The sequence below is a fragment of the Pristis pectinata genome, chromosome 12, assembly GCF_009764475.1.
Source record: "Pristis pectinata isolate sPriPec2 chromosome 12, sPriPec2.1.pri, whole genome shotgun sequence".
Taxonomy (NCBI): Eukaryota; Metazoa; Chordata; class Chondrichthyes; order Rhinopristiformes; family Pristidae; genus Pristis; species Pristis pectinata.
The window spans coordinates 6309239-6315969 of NC_067416.1; positions in this window are offsets into that span (position 1 = coordinate 6309239).

Sequence of the window (6731 nt, forward strand, 5' to 3'; positions counted from 1 at the left end):
CGCCGAGATTGACGTTTGTAAATATGCCTCATTTAATAGGCTGATTAATAGAACGATGCCCAAAATCTGTTTGCTTTTTTTGTCCTAACCCTTCACTCCATCTTAACTTTTGTGTGTGTGTCCTCGGTGAAAGGCGTCTGATTAGGGAGAGGGGGGAGTTCCCGCAGCAGCTCGCCGTCTGAAGCCCAAGGATTCAGCGGGAGGCAAGCTGGCCCAGGCAAGGATTATTATTGTTGCAAGTCTACTGGGATAGATTTTTTTAAAAACGTTTCAAGTCTCTCCATTTCTTGTTGCAACATTACGAAGCACAGGAATGGAAAGGAGAGGCAGGGAACGGCGCAAGTCTTGTAGGCAGAGAGAGAGAGGGGGGGGGGGGAGATAAGAAAATAGCCAGCATGAGAGGAAGCGCGTTTCATACATGTGATAAATTGAAACCACAGGCTACCAAAAGCACAGAAACTGCTTTAGAACGCTAATGGACAGTCTATGTTTTGTTATTGAAACATTTGCATTAGTAGCGGCCTGAACCGTGTTTTAAGGCATCCATCTCAGAAGGAATAGAGAGATTCTCTTCCAAAACGATGCAAGAAAAAAAAACCATGGCGTGCAAAACTAAATGGTGAGAAAGCCGGAAATGTCATGTCTCCCGAACTACATGTGTAATACCTCAAAGGCATAGCTCTTAAATCACAGTTAGCCGAGACTTTCCTGTACAGCAGAGTCGCTCGCATTAACCCTTAACGAAAACATTAATATTATTTTAAATGTAAGCTTATACTTGAAATATTATTTTACAAAATTATCTCGGCGCATTCCATTGCATGTTAAAAATAGGTTGCTAATCAAATAAGATCTATTCTTTAAAAAAGCTGTTGATTTAATTATATATAGGATGGGCTTTATTTTTCAGGGTGTCCTATTCATCAATACAAAGTATTGGAGTGTGTTAATGTGTCCGAGGATGCATTCTCACACACAACTTTAAATGGACTAATACTATACACATGTGCATGCCGTGTTCATTTGACATATGTTCCCATGGTGACAGGAATCTATAAACATGTTAACTCGTAAACACGGAAGTTACATGCAAAAGCCACATGCATGCAGAACTCAAATATACAGGTAAATAGAAATCTGCATAACTCATAGAAATACAATGCAAATACAGACTGAACTTTGTATGTCAACACACGAATATTCGCCCCACTCTCTCTCACACACACACGGTTTGATCCTAAACTTGAGATTTTAAACTCTGCATCACTGTTGAGTTCAAAAGAGGCCGAGTGTAATTTAGTAGCGGGCGTGGATTCATTGCATTAACCTCTCTTCACCACATTTCACAACGCTGATCAATTCGACGCGCTACATTATTCTTGCTCGTTGAGAGACGCATCTCTGGAAAACTCCAGATTCTGTTTCCCAAACAGCGACTCTCGATTTCTTTGTAATAAATCGGTTATTAGAACTGCAGATAGCAAGCAGATTCGCGAACTTCGTCTTGTTCTCTTTTATATTTGAGAGGCGGGAGAGCAAGTGGGGTTAGAAAATGATTTGGGTTTGTCATGTGCGAAAAGGAAAGTATTCCAGATGTTGGGAAGAAATCGGTCGTAGTTCCAAAAAAATTACTGCTTTTTTTTCTCTGTGACGGCTGATTTTGGAGGCAAAAGTGACAATATTCTACCTATTGATCCGTAGTCTTAATTCTTCGCTCAGTTCCGGCGTGTAGGTCATCCCCAATTACCCTTACTTGTCCTCGAGCTAAGAAACGGACAAGGTGATTTCAGTGGATACTGGACAGTTCTCTGGGCCTGAAGCTACAAAGGCCGGGCCGCACGGGATTGATAGATTTCTTTCCCTGAACCACAGCAGCGAACCAAAATGAATTTTTTCCTTAAAACAGTCCGTCCGATTTATGGTCCCAGTATTAACACCCATGTTGCATTCGAAAGTTATTTAACTAAATTTGGATTTCCCAGCAGGAGTGATTGGACTTAAAGTCGTGTCACTGGTAACATCATGTTCCTGTGCCCCTAGCAACCCCGATGTTCCTCGTTTACTATGTATTGGTTATAATCCTGATCCAACTGTTGGCTGCACTCATTCATACTTATGTTCTGCGGTAAGGATTCGCTCACATTGCAGAACCGTGAAATTAACACCTTGTTAGTTTCCAGCGATAAAGGTTTCACCATCCCACTGGAATTGACAAAAAGAAGGAACTGGTCTTAATAGCGCGGTAAGAGGGCCCTACACATAACCAGAAACTTGTACCCCACATTCATCAGACAACGACTGATAGTGAAAATTCAGCAGCTCTCATAGGTGTTGGAAGTGGATGTGACAACAGTGTGGCTTACACTGACTTTGAGATCAGTTTTAAAAGGCGGTCATACATTATTCCCATTTGGACCTGTCAATGTATTTAGACACGGTTTGCTTGCAGGGGACAGACACATCCACCGATCATCCTTCAGAGATAAGATGGACGTGTTGCTGCCATTGTGGGCCAGCGGCTCTAATGGGGAGATAATTGGTGGGAAACAATAGGAGGGTCTTTAAGTGGTGACTGTCCACAAGACGGGCCCACTTTCCCGGCTGCGCTACTACCGGTGAGATACACCGGCATTAGCAGGATAAGATCCTTGCATTGAATCCAGGTAAATAAAAGTGGCGACAGACTGGCGATGCCCGCGGACTACTTTTAACCAAGAGTTGGTGAGTGTTTGCATTGCGATGAGAGTTTCAGATTGGGATCAGATCATCTGACCTCAAACTCTGTAATACAACCTTTTCTATATTTTTTCTTGCAAAACAAACGATAATGAGAAGTGAATGCCGAGGGTTAGCAAGATCCCAGGGATGACATTTCCATTATTTTTTTTAATGAGCGAGAGCATATAATTAACATTAGTTATATCCTGTGTCCTATCAAGTATGATCGAGCATCTGTCAGCTTGCATATTTACTAAGTTCAATATTTGCGTGGTTACTCTTCAAGTAATGCCTAAGTTCATACAAACTGAGTAACTACATTCTCCCACTTCAAGAGATCAGTCGCTATCTTACCGACCCAATTTATTGTCCTTCGCGTATCCGACGGCCGATTCCAAGCCTTTCCCAGAGTTTTCAATGTCAGCCCGTGATGGTGGATGCCTCCTCAGATCGCTGGATCTCTGAAAGAGGAAAAACGAGGTAGCATCTGATTAAGGCAGAAAGGAAAACGATCGAATGAAATAATGCAATTCAAACGTAGCAACGTATAGAGCTTTATAGCACGGAAACAGGCCCTTCGGCCCTACTGGTCCATGCTGACCAAGATGCCCCCATCCAAGCTAGTCCCACTTGCCAGCGTTTGGCCCATAACCTTCTAAACCTTTCGTACTCATGTGCCTGTCCAACTGTCTTTTAAAAGTTGTTGTTGTACCTGCCTCAACCTCTTCCCCTGACAGCTATTCCACATATACACCACCCTTCGTGTAAAAAAAGTTGCCCCTCAAGTTCCTACTAAATCTTTCCCCTCTCACCTTAAACCTATAACTTTCCAGTAACACCTGGTGAATATCTCAAAGTAGTCCAAATGGTGCTAAGCCCAAGCAAACGCTAGCTGAGATCAGGCTTTGCAAGTTAATTATATGAGAAAATATTGATATAATGGTTCGGGAGCGAAGCGATGAAGATCTGATTTGGAGTTGTTCAAACACTCGAAGGGCTTTCGTGCAGTGAACAAGGAGATCTTGTTTTCAGGGCTAGTGGGTCGGTAACCAAAGCCTACAGACTCAAGGCAATTGACAGGACAACCGGAGAGGCGATTATTTCATTGTTGCAGTGAATTATTATTAATTGGAATCCCCAGTTTGAAAGGGCAGAGAGGCAGATTCAATAGCAGATACGTGCCTGAAAAGGGAAAGAATACCGAGTTACAGAGTGTGAGACGATTTGTATCAGAAAACCGGCCCAGACAGGATGGGCTGAATGTCTGCATTCTGTGTGTGCGTGCACGCGTTCGTGCGTGTGTGTGTGTTTATACATGTTTGTGTGTGTGTGTTTGCGTGTGTGTATGTTTGTGTATGTGTGTGTATGTGTTTATGTGTTTGTGTGTGTGTGTTTGTGTGTGTGTGTATGTTTGTGTCTGTATGTGTGTGTTTGTGTATATGTGTGTATGTGTTTATGTGTTTGTGTGTGTGTGTTTATGTGTATGTGTGTGTTTGTGTTTGTATGTGTGTGTTTGTGTGTGTATGTGTGTGTGTTTATGTGTATGTGAGTGTGTATGTGTGTTTATGTGTATGTGTGTTTATGTGAATGTGAGTGTGTGTGTTTGTGTGTGTGTGTTTGTGTATGTGTATGTGTGTATGTGTTTATGTGTTTGTGTGTGTGTGTTTATGTGTATGTGTGTGTTTGTGTTTGTATGTGTGTGTTTGTGTTTGTGTGTGTATGTGTGTGTGTTTATGTGTGTGTGTATGTGTGTGTGTGTATGTGTGTTTATGTGAATGTGTGGTTATGTGAATGTGTGTGTGTGTGTGTGTGTGTGTGTGTGTGTGTGTGTGTGTGTGTGTGTGTGTGTGTGTGTGTGTGTATGGTGGAGAAATGACTTGAAGCAACAGACAGGGTGTTTACAGCTTCCGGTGAACAATGAGAGTCATATGGTGTGTGCTGAAGACGACAGGGATGTTCCCTCAGACAGAAACACTGTGAACTGTTTCGGCTGGAAGTGCGCGCTGCTGTTAATGTGCCTGTGGAAGATAATCGAATCACAGAGATGAGCTGGAAATATTATCGGAGCAGTCAGTAATTTAATCAAACCGCGCTTTACAAATGGGCAAGAGGTTTATCTGTTTTATGTCAATTACATCCAGAATGAAGAGGGAAAGCAGATTCATTTTCCTTGGAAGTTTTGGATTCCAACTGAAAAGTACTGGGACAAACAAAGCAGGGAACTACTTTACCAAGTTGCCCACAACCCAGCTGCAGGGCATTAGATCATTGTATTTCCCACATTCCTAATGACATAGCAGGCGGCCACTTGACCCATCGAGTTAATGCTACCTTCAGAGGATTATTCTCATTAGCCCCATTTCCCCCCTCCCCCCCAAACCTATTCTGTCTCACATCCCAATCAACGCTCCCCGCTTCTCCTGTCATTCACCTACACCAGGGGTAATTCACAGTAACCTAGCAATCAGCACATCTCTGGGATGTGGGAGGAACCCAAAGTACCCGGGGCAAGCGTTCAAACTCCAACCAGACGGCATCGGAGGTCGGGGCTGAACGCGGTCCTCTGGAACTGTTGGCCGCGCCATGTGCAGAACTATGTTTATAACAATAATCAGGGAAAACAATTGAATATAGGTGTTCAGTACTAAATTTAACTCATTCCCAGAGCAGACCAGCATTTATTACCACTCCAACTACCGTTGAGAAAGTAGTGACGAGTCGCCTTTTTGAAACACACTGTAAGACCAGCCCACTGTCCCGTCGGGGAGGGAATTTCAGGGTGTATACTCTGTGGCCATAAGGGAATACCGCTGTATTTTTCAGGTCAGGGTGGTACCTGAATGCAGGAGAACCTTGTGGCTTTTCCATGCGGCAGAGGCGGCAGTGTTGGGAGGTGTTACTGACTAAACACATCATTTTTCGTTTACCCGCCAGAATTTCTCGGGAAGTTACATCGCTAGCTGTTCCCAAACGAGCGTGTCAGAGAGCGACCAAGAGCAGATCAGTGAGGTGGAGGATATTCTGTGGATACTGAGGGGCCCGGTGAGGCCAACTTGGGACAGGACGTGTCTGGGGGGGGGGGGCCCGGTGAGGGAATATTGAAGGAGGTGGGTGTGCGCTTACGCTGGCTTTCCTGGTGAGTGGACTCAAGTGATATCCCGAATTCTCCCTCTCCATTTCGGATCGACAAACAATCTGCTGGTGGAACTCAGGGGGGAAAGGAATTGTCGACATTTCGGGTCGAAATCCTGCCTCAGGAACCTTTCCCCCTACAGATGCTGCTCGACCCACTGAGTTCCTCCAGCAGATTGTTTGAAGCTCCATATTCCGGCGTCTGTGGTCTTTTGTGTCTCCTCCATTCCGAGCGCGGCTGGGCCAAGGATTCCCTTCAAACACTTCTTCCAACGAGTCTCTGAGAACTCCGTCCCATGTTTTCCTCTGTCTAGCCTGGCTGGGACGGAACTCGGAATAGAAATGTCTGTTTTGGAGATCTGGTTTCGCCATGTGAATGGGAGCTGGCGGCAACTGGGGCTCAGTGGAGAGGAGAGGATTCTTCCAGCGCATTTGGGAGATTGTGAGGAGACAACACTGCTGGGGTCTCTCCAGGAGTTTGAAGTGCCCATTCTTCAGAGGTGTCCGGGAGTGCAGTGACCACTGCTGCCCGGTAGCCCAGTAGCGTTGGGCCGGATTTAATCATTGCTCACTGATAAGTCAACCGTGCATTGAGTTTCGTCAGCCTCACTGCAACATATAGCGTCGGATACTTAACGTGCAAAAGGATCACTTCAATACACACTGACTGAATGCAAACGGTATGTATTGAACAACACATTACGGGTGTGGCCAGATCACACTTGAGTAACAAATATTACCCCATTTATTCCCCCCTCCCCCCCCCCCCAAGACACAAACCAAAGATATCCTGACACCAAAATCTCTCTGCATTTGGACCTTGCATAAATAGGAAACGATGTTCAAGACCTGGGGTCCTGTGTTTGAACAATGCCTGCGCG